This window comes from Stenella coeruleoalba (genome assembly GCF_951394435.1).
Source record: "Stenella coeruleoalba genome assembly, chromosome: 11".
NCBI lineage: Eukaryota > Metazoa > Chordata > Mammalia > Artiodactyla > Delphinidae > Stenella > Stenella coeruleoalba.
In genome coordinates, this window is record NC_137157.1 from 36806455 (window position 1) to 36820309 (window position 13855).

General features: G+C 34.6%; 1 protein-coding gene across 1 annotated transcript in view; it reads right to left on the bottom strand.

Moving 5' to 3' along the window:
• Nucleotides 1-13855, bottom strand: part of METTL25 (methyltransferase like 25) — a 379431-nt gene that overhangs the window by 296245 nt on the left and 69331 nt on the right. Inside the window, exon 2 of the mRNA XM_079936890.1 lies at nt 5922-5993. The gene's annotated coding sequence lies outside the window, so the exon portion shown is untranslated. The remainder of the gene's footprint in view (nt 1-5921; nt 5994-13855) is intronic.

Here is a 13855-nt window from a genome sequence, read left to right on the forward strand (position 1 = left end):
AGGTCCTGGTGGGGTCAGCTGGTGCTGTTGGGCCTCTGCTACATTCAAATAGTTCTGCTGCTGAATCCTGCTTCCCCCTTCTCCTTTCCACAGGTGTCGATCCCAAAGGAACTCTCAAATAAACATCCTTCACACACAAAACTCTGTCTCAGGATCTGCTTTCTGCTGGAAGTGAACTGCTACATTCTATTCCCCTGGACTTCCTTGTATAAGAGACAGAAAAAATACCTGTCTTTCCTTAAGTAATTTTTTATTGAGATATAATTTATTTGCATTAAAATTCAGAGATTGTAGGTGTAAAGTTCAATTAGTTTTGACAAACATACACTCATGTAACCCACACCGCCATCAAGATACAGAACATTTCCATCAACCAAGAAAGTTTCCTTTTGTATCTTCCCGATCATTTCCCTGACCTCCACAAGAAACAACCACTGGTTTGATTTCTATCACTGTAGATCAGCTTCATTGATTCTCAAATTTAATATAAATAGTCATGAACTATGTATTATTTTGTATCTGGCTTCTTTTATTCAGATTAAGGCTTTTGAGATCCGTCCATGTTATTAACAGTATCAATATTAGACTTGTTATTGCTGAGTTATTATTCCATTGAATCACAGCTAGTTAATCATTCTCCTCTTAATGGATGTTTCCCACTTGGGGCTCTCATGAGTAAAATTACTAGGAATACTTTTATCCATAGACTTATGTAGGTGCATGTTTTCATTCCCATTGGACAAATATGTAGTAATGGAAAAGTGCTGGCCCATAGGTTAAATATGTTTTATTTTTTAAAGAAACTGTTAGTTTTCCAAAGTAGTTGTACTATTTTGTATTCCCATCAGCAAGGTTGGAGGTTCTGGTGGCTGTACGTCCTCTCCAACATTTGGTACTGTCAATATTTTTCATTTTAACTACACTGGTGGAAATATACTGATGTCTTGTTGTGGTTTTAATTTGTATATCCCTGATATCTAATAATGTTGAACACTTTTCATGTACTTATTGACCATTTGTATATGTTTTTTTGTGAAGTGTTTGCTCAAATCTTCTGCTTATTTTTGAAACAGGCAAAAGATAAACATACATATGATGTATATAAGATATACATTATAAATATACGATATGTCATTTGTCATATACATGTGTTGTGTATATTTTCTCCCAATCTGTAACTCACCTGTACATTTTCTTAATGATGGATTTTGATGAAGAGAAGTTTAAAAATTTTGTTGGTGTCAAAATTATCAATTTTTCCTTTTATAATTGGTGCTCTCTGTGTCTTTTTAAAAGCCATATATATTTTGAGTTCTCTTCATAAGAAGCTAAAATTTGTCCTAGCTGATATGCTTTTTCATAGTAACAAAATAAAATTTAAATATTTCAATTTTTAGTTTAAAACAAATATATATGTTCCTTAAGTGTGAATTTCTTTAATTTTTCTTAACCATTTTAGGTCTCAGTTGATAACTGGTAGATGTGAATTCATATTTAAGCATATTTCATCATATCAGAAAAGAAAAACAGATTTTTAAACCTCATAAAATTTATATAGCATATTTAATTAACTAAACAATGTATTCTACTATTAGTGTAAATATTTGAGGACTGAGTATATAGTCAATATTTTAGAAATGTTTATGTTTGACATACTTATTATATTATTAGTCTTTCCCTATATTATAAATGCTAAATAAATTTTCAACATTATAAATTTTCTGATAATGGTGTGTGTGTGTGTGTGAGTGTGTGTGTGTATTTGAAATGTGTGCATTTGAAGTGGAAAAATCCACTAAAGATTTTAAAATGAGTACTATATTTTTATACAATGGAAAAAAAAACTCAGTCTAAGAATATGTTCATTAAATAAGAAAAGCAAATGATAAGAAAGTTGTGCTCAGTAACATTATGCAGAAGAAATCTGCTTACATGCTAAAAATAGAAGACATGATATTGAGCAGGATAATATTTTCCATTGATTTACATACAACACTTGCATTTGTGCTGAAATGGGAGGCACTTACTTATAAAAGCACTAAGATGCCTTTAAGTAAAGCACTGAAGGAGGTTGGTAGTAAGTTAATAAAATACATTTCAAAAGGAAACACTTAAAATTCTATCCTTTAAAAATTTATCTAACCACCAGTTTTTAATTTATAAGGTGACACCTATGGCTGATTTAAAAAATATACATAAAATATCTTTTCTCTATGTCTCAATTTCCACAATGCCTTTCTTTCAGTTTTAAAAAATATATATTTTATGGTGAAGTTTATTTACACCCATTTTTTCCTGCTTTCTTCTTTTTTGCTATTATTAGTTTATCTTGAAATTATTTATTTATCTTGTACAAGTTCAAATCCTGGTTCCACTGAGCATCAGCTATGTGAATGTGAACAATTGATTAACATATGACACTGATATAATAATAATGCATAACTCACAAAATTGTGGTGGAAAGCAAATGAAATTATTCATGTAACTAGCTTAAAATAGCACCTGGGCATTAAATAAATGTCAATCATTGTTACCAGTATTATATATGCATACATATGTCTTAGTCTGCTTGAGCTGACATAACAAAATATTATTATAGACTGTTTATTTTATAGACTAGTTAGTTTATTATAGACTGAGTGGTTTGAAAAATAGAAATTTATTTCTCACTCTTCTAGAGGCTAAGAAGTCCAAGATCAAGGTGCAACTGATTTGGTTTCTGGTGAAAGAGGTCTTCTTGGCTTACAGTTGGCTGACTCCTCACTGTGTCCTCACATAGTAGAGACAAAGAGAACTCTCTCTCTCTCTTCCTCTTCCTTTAAGGCCACAGTCTTGTCTGATCAGGGCCCCACCCTTATGACTTCATTTAACCTTAATTACCTCCTAGAGACCTTGCTGCCAGATTCAGTTACATTGGGGGTTAGGGCTATGACATGTGAATTTTGGGGGAATACAGTTTAGTCCATATGAACATATTTATAAAATATCTATCAATTATATTTATTTTATGGAAGGAGTCATATGCATATAATATGAATATATGTATATATATACAAAATATATAAATATTCCTTATAGAAATAAATATATAATATACATTTGTATATAGTTTTGTTTATATTTGTATTTAATATATAAAGTAATAAATATTTCTTATAGAAATATAATTATTTCTACAATGAAAACTAGATTTTTTGCATCTATTTATCTACAATGATATATATACATATAGTTGATTCACTTTGTTGCACAGCAGAAACTAACACAACATTGTAAAGCAATTATACTCCACGATATAAAAGAAAAAACTACAATGACTGATTTTTAAAGGATGCCATAAAAGATGCTATTGGAATGCCTATAATGTTTATACAAGGCTAGATGATTCACACACCATTTCCTCTTCTTATTTTTTTCTCTTTTTTCCCCCACTTTTTTCACCAACATAGCAGGTTGCTATAAATGACAACACAATGGTGAAGAATTGTTCTATATGCTACTAATTTTTTCATAAAAAACCATATGCTCATATACTTCCAACTTCAAAAATAATCTCAAAAATAGATGGTCATTCTCTTCCTGGTGAATGCTGAGAAAGAAAATAAAAGCAGTTTGTGGTGGATGATGAAAGCAAATAATCACCCAGCATGTGTATTTGGGGTCAAATAAAGTAGTTTTTTCAAAATGATTTCAAAACTGTCCTAACACCTCTGTTTTATATCTGATAGGACTCCAAAGGGGTGCCAGTCGAGCTGAGCTGCTTGATGTGTTTAGAACATTTCTGCGTATGGATGCTGTTAACCCAACAGTGAATGTGTCATAAAATTAACTTCCATTCCTAAATTTTTTTAAATAATATTTCTTATTCTTTGGGGTACTGGATTTTTTCTCCATGTGGTTTTTATGGTTAAAATCAGGAGATTAATATAAAGTATTTCCTCCCATGGGCACAGTGGAAAAGTACGAAGTAAAGTATGCCATACATTAGAGAGAAGAAATATGGGTGATAGCTGGAGGTCTAAAGTCTAGAGTTTTTTATTTTTAAAATGTTTATTGAAATATAGTTGATTTACAATGTTGTGTTAGTTTCAGATCTCTCTCTCTCTTTCTCTATCTATCTATCTATATAGATATTCTTTTTTTGATTCTTTTCCAATACAGGTTATTACAAGATGTTGAGTTCCCTGTACTATACAGTAGGTCCTTGTTGTTTATTTTATATATAGTAGTGTGTATATTTTAATCCCAAACTCCTCATTTATCCCTTTCTCTCACTTGCCTTTGGTACCCATAAGTTAGTTTTCTATGTCTGTGAATCTATTTCTGATTTGTAAATAAATTCATTTGTATCATCTTTTTAGATTCCACATATAAGTGGTATCATGTGATATTTGTCTTTCTCTGTCCGACTCACTTCCCTTAGTATGATAATCTCTAGGACCATCCATGCTGCTGCAAGTGGCATCATTTCATTCTTTTTTTATGGCTGAGTAATATTTCACTGTATATATGTACCACATCTTCTTTATTCATTCATCTGTTGATGGACCCTTAGGTTGCTTCCATGTCTTGGCTATTGTATATATTGCTGCTATGAACATTGGGGTGCATGTATCTTTTCAAATTATAGTTTTCTCTGGATATATGCCCAGAAGTGGGATTGCTAGATCATGTGGTAACTCTATTTTTAGTTTTTTAAGGAACCTCCATACTGTTCTCCACAGTAACTGCACCAACATTCCCACCAACAGTGTAGGAGGATTCCTTTTTCTCCACACCCTCTCCAGCATTTATTATTCGTAGACATTTTGTTGATGGCCATTTTGACTGGTGTGAAGTGATTCAGACAAAATGAGGTGGCAGAGGAATATGTTTCAGATGAGGGAACAAGATAAAATCCCAGAAGAACTAAGTGATGTGGAGATAGGCAATCTACTTGAGAAAGAGTTCGAGTAATGATCATAAAGATGATCCAAGAACTTGGGAGAAGAATGGATGCACAGAGAGAGAAATTAGAAGTTATTACAAAGAGTTAGAAAATATAAAGAACAACCAAACATATCCAATGTACCATTGAAGACTACAATAAGTGAAATGAAAAACACACTAGAAGAAATCAATAGTAAAATAAATGAAGCAGAAGAATGGATCAGTGGGCTGGAAGACAGACTGGTGGAAATCACTACTGCAGAGCAGACCTCTGGAACAACATCAAGCACAATAACATTTGCATTGTAGGGGTCCCAGAAGGAGGAGAGAGAGAGAAAGTGCCTGAGAAAATGTTTGAAGAGATAATAGCTGAAAATTTCCCTAACCTGGGAAAGGAAAGTGTCACCCAAGTACAGGAAGTGCAGAGTCCCATACAGGATTAACCCACAGAGGAATATATCATGACACATTTTAGTCAAATGACAAAAATTAAAGATGAAGAGAAAATATTAAAAGCAACAAGGGAAAAGCAACAAATAACATACAGTGGAACTCCAGTATGGTTATCAGCTGATTTTTCAGCAGAATCTCTGCAGGCCAGAAAGCAGAGGCACAATGTACTTAAAGTGATGAAAGGGAAAAACCTACAACCAAGAATACTCTACCCAGCAAGGCTGTTGTCCAGATTTGACAGAGAAATCAAAAGTTTCACAGACAAGCAAAAGCTAAAAGAATTCAGCACCACCAAACCAGCTCTACAACAAATGCTAAAGGAATTTCCCTAGGCAGAAAAGAAAAGGCCACATTTAGAAACAAGAAAATTACAAAATGGAAAATCTCACCAGTAAAGATGAACATACAGTAAAGGCAGAGTTTTAGATTTTTCCAGAATCATTATTTTTGGACAAAGCTGTTTGTAGAAGGATCTAAATATATATATATTTATCTGTCGACCATGTATATTTAATGATTGTACTGTAAGGTCAGACTACCTGAGTTGTGTCTTGAATTTGCTCCTCATTGCTCTGTCACTTTCTCAGTCCTTCTGCCCTTGGTGTCCTCACCTGTAAAAGAGGAATAACAGTAGTACTTCTGTGTTAGGCTTATTATATTAATCAGTCCTTGAGATTATACCAAGCAGCCTGCCTGACGCTAAATAAAACAGTAGTGTTACATATTATTGTTAGCTTATTAACCATGTTTTCTTTACTGACTTCTCTGTTAAATCTGGTAACAGAGGTAGGTCGGTAATTCCGACCCTGGACAATCAGAATATTCCATTCTTCTTGTTGCACTCATGGGTTTGTTTGAAAATATGATCTGAAATGGACCAATCAGAGTCTCCTGTGGACTTATTTTATTTCTCAACTTTATTTTTCTTAAACTGAGATTCAAGCTTAGGGATTGTACCACTAGTATCCATCTTCCAAGGAGAGCAAGGAGAGAGGGTCTCGGTGGGGAAAGAGAGAATCTGATAATATTTGAATATCTAAATCCATTTATACCAGAAGGGAGGACAATTTACTCCTAGACCACTTAGTTAGTGGGCCATTACTTTTCTACCCTCCTGTCTTCCCTCCTTCCTTCCCTCCCTCTCTTTCTACCTCTCTTTCTTCCTTCTTCCTTTTACTTTTCTTTTTCCTCTCCTCTTTTATTTATGCTGGTTTAAATTGGTTTTCTTTCACTTGCCATTTGACCAATATATAATGAAGAAATTATAATAATAATAATTTTAATATAGATTTAAAAGATTTGAATGGGGACTAATGCAGTGCAGACACAGCACTGGAATATGAGGTAATTGGGTTTTTTTACATAATATTGAATCAGTCTTGTGAAACAGTAGGGCATATTGCTTAATAAATATTATTTATAGGACAAAAATCACCCTAAACATTGCCTGCTTATATAATGAAATTTATCTTGCTTCTTCAACTTATTTCTGCTTATTATGAAGGAAATCATTATGTGATAAACATTTATTCAAAGAATTCACTCTTGTGTATTATACATATTGAAGTTTAATGTCATTAATTGAATTTCAGTAAATTGTAGCCTCTTGTTTAGATGAGAATCAATCACTGAAGAAAAAGTCATTGATTTTCCCCCATAAGCATCAGATTAATATTTACAAAGGTAAAGTATACCAAGTTTGGAATCTTGTAGGCTTGGACTTATGATTAAAAATACATGACATACTTATAGACTCACAACAGCCAGATGGAGTGAGGTAATTATCTGATAACAGTTTTCAAAGAAGATGTCTTGGCATTTACCAAGATTCGTGGAAAACCTACTAGGATGATTACTATGGCAGTGAATGCAGAACATGACATTCAAAGTAACTGACAAAGTTCACTTTTCTTTGTGCGCTTGCAAGAAAAAGGACTTAGAAGAAGAAGGCTTACAATGGATCAGATTGAGTACCTTAAAATGTTGCTAGCACATAATGCCATATTGGATCTCACTCAAGGTCTCTTCACTGCCACATTGTTTAATGGAATATGTCTGTATGTGCATGGATCTGGCATATGTTCAACACATCCTTGTTAAGCCATCAAGAAAAATAATGGTTTCGTATTACAGGGAAGCAAGGAACGTTACATTTCAGGACTTAACATTTCGTGACTGTCAAAACCTCTCGGTTAGCTCATTGACTTTTCCATATCTTTTTTGTCTTTATTTTATTAAGAAGATACAGTTTCAGAAAATTTTTTGCTGATTTTACTTAGAAGAGATACTAAAAATGTTTATAACTCTAAGTCTCATTTATCTTTCAAATCTGAGGTTAAGTTCTACCTACTTCCCAAATCTTTGTCTGATTTACAGTAATCTTTCTTTGTTGAGATCCTCAGATAATTGTAAAGGTCAATTATCTTTACTAATTGTTTAGTACTCATTGTTGAGGCCACTGGAGGTGGCAATAGAAATCACATCTCTACCCCACCCAAATTCTGAAGCAATTAAAAAACAAGACAAATGGGGCAGACGGGATAAAAAATATCATCTTCATTACTGATAGACTTGATATAGGTAAATGTGTCTTATATCTTAGAGGCAAACAAGTTTACTGACAGTGCTCACCAGAATATTATAAATCTACTGTAGCAGAGATATCAGCTGCTTACCAAATCTGCACAAGCTTTCAATATTCCCCTAGCTCCCTTGCAGTTAAACTGAATAATGTGATGAGTTCTAGACAATGCCCTATGACATATATGGTATGTCACTTCCAGGTTAAAGCATCTAAAAGCTGCTGTGCAATGTTTTGTCTTCACCTTAGCAACATTACCAGAAATTCATATGCTCAAGTGGTACAATGGCAAGACATAAGCTGACTGGATTTCTGACTCATTGCTTGGAAGTGAATAGCTCTTGGAGAGCTGCTGAAGTCACTGAGATTTTGTTACCTCAGCATTGCCTATTTCAACAAAACAAAAACTCATTCCCAGCTAGTTCTGTATACAACTTGTAGAATGGGGCAGCAGAGTGGAACACATTTTTTCTGTAGGGAGAAAGGACAGCAAATGGCTGGGCTAAACATGCCCAATTTCTTTTCACCCACTCATGGATCATTGGTGGGGTGGAATGAGTGAAGAGATGCAATGATAGTGGAGCTCCTGCTACACATAAATAAATATCAAGAGTGTGAAAAAGAGTTCAATTCCCCTAACATCCAGCTACTCTTGTTCTATTAGTCTACTGGGTTTATCTAATAAGCCTGTGGATTACCAGTGTTCCCTTTGGAGGGAAAACATATTTCCTTTGAAGGCCACAATAGAGGCCCACGTACTGCAAAATAATAATAATAATAATAATAATAAAATAAATAACAAAACGAAACAAAACAAGATGGCTCAATTTGAGGCTTTAATTCATTTGGATTTTGATGTCTTTAATTTTTGTCTCTTAATTTCTTCCTTGGAATATAAAATTGAGAGAAAATTTATTTCACATTTGGGAATATCTACTGGCTACTATTATTGGAATATCCTAATTTGATTCTATTTGTAGAATCTTAGATAGTTTATGTTGGACAATACGAGTGGGTTTAATTTGAGATGGGAAATAGAAATGAGAGGGTCCTGTTGGATTTAAGTACAAAATGGCCTTGGAGTTAATTCCTAGTGGAACAGGAAATGAGCAATCCTCCACTGCAATTAGTTGTACACAAGGAGAAAATCATCAAGTTCAACTTGTGATGGTACTGTGCCTTCAGTTTGGACATTGTGCAGTTTTATACAGTTATATAATTTTACTTATCACAGGAATGATTGGACTACTAAAAGTATTTTGCACCATAGATCATTTCTCTGATTAAATAAAAAAGAGTAGTTGCCTGGCTAAGTGGGTCATTAGCTGAAATTTTGTGAGTAGTTTCTTCAAGTTTGATTTGCAAGTTCGGCTGTAAGACTTCTAGATAAATCTGAGTTAAGTTTTTAAAAATTTCTGGGCCTAAGAATAAAGATTTTTCTTTCTCGTCATCAAAAGTAGTCTGTAAATATCCCTATTTCATAATAATTAGATTAGCCTTAAACTTTTCATTTTGGAGGGATTAGTCATAATTCTAAAATTTTTCTCAACCTATTTAATTAATTGGTATTTGAAATCATTTCAGAAATCTTGAGGAGCAAAATCTACACTGTCCACCAATGATTCCAGGAAGGTACTAAAAGAAGTAAAGTTTGGTAAAGGGAGAAGTCGCCTCATGAAATAGGAAAACTGTCAGGATCCTCCTGTAATCTCCGTCAAAGGGGACAGGTAAATCCCCATTTAATCATAAGCTTAAGGTTTAAACTCAATAGGTTAGGAGAATTAATGGCTAAAGAAGATTAGTAGGGGGATGCTTCTTCCCTACCCCTGATATTTCCTTCTATCTGGAGGGAGTTCCAAGAGTGTAACCTTCCTAGCCTCTCTCCTAATCCCCCTCACTCACTTCTTCCCACAAACGTGGAGTGAGTTATTTTACTGGAGAGCTTGGAAAAAGGTAGTGTGCATGTGTATTTTAGTTCCCTTCTCTCTCTCTCTCTCTAATTCAGGTGATTTTAAAATTACTTAAAGATGCTCTTTAAAAATTTCTGGTCCCCCTTTCCAGAGATTTAATTCAGTAGGTCTAAGGTGGGCCCATGATTTTGCATTTTTAACAAATTCCCAGGTGGTGCTGATGCTGCCAGTCCAGGAACACCACTTTGAGAACCACTGCTGAAATACAACTCTGCCCAAAGAAAGTGCACGTTCTGCTCTGCTCCTCCACCACTAACAGTTATGCAAAGGCAGCTTCTGTCCCTGTGGTAGGCTCAGCACTAGGATTACCTCCAACAAGGTTGGTGTCTGGCCAATCCTGGGTCAATATACGAATGCCTCCTTTGTCCCAAATGGAAGTGCTGTCCCTGATTTTGATTTTCTAGCTGTCTTAACATTTTGTCTATATTTTAACTTGATCAGAATTTGAGTAGGAAAGAAGGGTGCTATTGCTGCCTCTCCTCAAAATCTCAAAATTAATATCTATGCCCTCATGTAGTCTACCTGCCTGTATTTTAGGAAATGTAGAAAGATGATAGTTCTCTATCTTTGTAAAGTCAGTATGCAATCCAGTAATGCCCTTTGTGCACTTGAACCCAATGCTGATTAAAGAAAATCTTACAGATAAATATTATTGTCACCTCCCAGACAATGAAATATTTCATTGTTAGCTAGAATTTTAGAAGTTATCTCAAACACATGAAACTCTTTTTCTGTAGAGTGAACTATTAGCAACCTGTTTTGAAGAGCTAATGCTGCTGAAATCATTAGGATGGGACTTTCGGGAATGATGTCTAGTGCTCAGTGAGTAAGCCTTCTTGATATATGCTATCCCGGGAAGTTAATTTTTCAAGTTTGATTAATCATCGACTTTATTCCTTCAAGGTTTTCTATCTCATGCTGGGTGGATTACAGTCCAGTGACTACTCCTAGCAGCTAGCCAGCTGGTGATAATTGCTGTTAATTTCCTGGTATTTGGCAACCAATTGCTCCTTGACAACTGGAGGAAGATAACATAAGAAAGTGTCAGATGGGAACTGCAAAATAACATTTATTGTTTTTGCTTGATTATAAAAAGTGATACATTCTTACAGTTGAAAGTTTTAAAAACATGGAAAATAAAAGGAAAAAGTAAGAATTTAAACACAATCCTTTTATTCAGAGAAAAGCATAATTTTTGCATAATTTTAGTGAATTTCTCATCTCTCCATCATCTTTCCTTACACAACCTGATATGTACGTACATACCACCACCATCACTACTACCACTTCTACTAAAAATTTAGTATCGTTCTGTTTTTCCAGCTCTGAATTCTACTTTTTTTCTATTTAAAAATCAATCCTCAGCATTTTCCATCTTTAGTTTTCAGAAGAATTATTTTTCATGGCACTACAATATTCTATTATATGGTTGTGGAGTATAAACCAGGAGCAAAAAGGTAATCAAACTGGCAATTTATCCTGAAATTCTTTGTAGAATCCAGGAGGAGTGATTCTCAAAGCAGTCAGATAATGTTATTTCACTTGATATACTTTAGCCTAAGGAGGGCCTATGCAGCCAAAGAAACAAGTCTAGTGTTGTGGGACATACGTTACATTTTTACTGTATATATTAATCAGTCAAAAACACAGACTTGAGGAAATGAGAATTTATTTTTTAGTAACTAAATCTGAGTCTCACCTAGATCTATCTTTCTGAGTTATAAATAAATTCAGTCATTATTAGGAATTCCCTTTCTCCAGGTATACAGTGTTTCCATAGTCCAATGCAATATCAAGATATTTTCTACGTGTAAGTGCCGATTGAGGTATAATGCTCGCTTGTCCAGCCTACAGGAGCTCCTCCGATGCTTAAAAATTACTCTGAAAGATTGGTACTTGTATTAGTCAGGGCTCCTCAGAGAAGTAGAACTAATAGAATCCATAGAGATAAATGTGAGGAGATTTATTATAGGAATTGGCTCATGTGGTTATGAAAGCTGAGAAGTCCCACAATATGTCATCTGCAAGCTGGAGAACCCAAAAAGCTGTGGAATAATTCAGTCCTATCTAACGGCCGAGAGCCAGGAACTTTGATACCTGAGGGCAGGAGAAGATGGATGTCCCAGCTCAATAAGAGCGTCAATTTGCCCTTCCTTTGTCTGTTTTCCATTAGGGTTCCCAGTGGATTGAACGACGACACCCACATTGGTGAGGGGGGATCTTCTTTACCCAGTTTACTGAATTAAATTCTAATCTCCCCCAGAAATACCCTCACAGAAACACCTGGAAATAATGTTTTACCAGCTATCTGGGCATCCCTTAGGCCTGTCAAGTCCACACATAAAATTAACCATTACTGCACTCATTGGTGCTCCTGGGTGCCTATTCTTTGGGTGCATATCACAAGTATTTCTTTAGAGTCTTACCAACCTCCCCAGCTACTGCCCTAAAGTACCTAGGGGTGGAACGTACCTTCTGCCCTCCAAATTTATTTTAGTCTGTGGGAAATATCTCCTTTTATTTTCATGCTCTTTGAAGATATAATATTTTTAATGAAATACGTTGTTAATTAAAATAGGAAAAAGCACTGTTTTCCAATAGTTCCTGTTTTGGTGATCAAAAATCTCTAAGACAAGGAAGTATCAAGGACTTGGACCGAAGTGAAAAGGACGTTATATAAAGTTTGATATATATTTTTGAATACAAGAATGGATGAATGAATGGTTACCAAACTATGAAGAACAAGGACTTCTATAATGTGTTATTATTTAAAAAATCACATGTATTGTCTTATTTTACTTCACAATGACTCTGAGGTACAGAGATCATTATTCCCATTTTTTAGAGAAATTGGTGCTCAAAATAGTTTTGACCTGCCCAGGGCCATATCTGTAGAAAACATCAGGTCTGTGGAGTTTTGATCCTAGGATAAATGTTCATTTTGCCAAACATGATTCATACAATGGAGTAACCACTAGAGAAAGAAGAAATAGTACAAAAGTCTAAGGAAATTGAGTATATAAAAATCCATAGCAAGCATTCAGAGAATGGAGACTGATGACTCAGGAATGAAGAGAACAACTGTGTACATTTCTAACTAGTACCTATGCTACTTGTTGCATCAAGGGAGACACCCAGGAGAAAATGTGCTTTGTAAAATAGGATGAGAAAATATTTGGAAATCAAAACAAAGCCACACAGATAAAGAATTTTAAAAAGTGATGTAAGTAGGAGAGTAGAGAAACAAACTGTTCTACTGGAGCTCTAAAAATCAATAAGCATGTTCTATTATAGGAAATCTAGATTTCTGGGAAAAACAATGTAACAATGTAATAAATCCCCTGAGTGCCATTGATTCCAAGAATTCAGTATAGTTCCTGGAAGGTACCTATGGTTGATTATTGACTCTCGACTGAGGGTTGTAGACCTAACATGAGCCACTGGGAGTTGTGCTCCTTGACAATAGGATGTAACAGACACCCTGCCCCTCCTTAATCTAATCTGCTGGATGCTAGTTGTCCCTGCTAATTTACAAGGAGGTGAATGATATTTCCAGAGAAGGGCTCCCAAAATCTTAAAGAACTGTGCAAAGTGACTTTGAACAGAAAACTGAAGTACTTCAAAGAACAGTGATGTTTTTAAGTGAATTCAGGTATTACAAGAGGTACTGAAAAAGGGCATTTGGAGTCTAAATCATAATGTCAGAATCCTTGGCGTAGAAATTAGCTCACCTCACAGGAGTCAGAGAATGTGTTTGTTTTTTGCCTGCAGACTGCGTGGCTTGTCCAAGAATGCACTGAGCTGAATAGGGAGGAGAGATTCAAATTCTAAGATAAAGGAACAAAACTGTGCAGAATAGAAATACTGGCTATTAATAAACATAAATAATTATTTAGAAGAGGCTAAAAAATAAACTTTATGG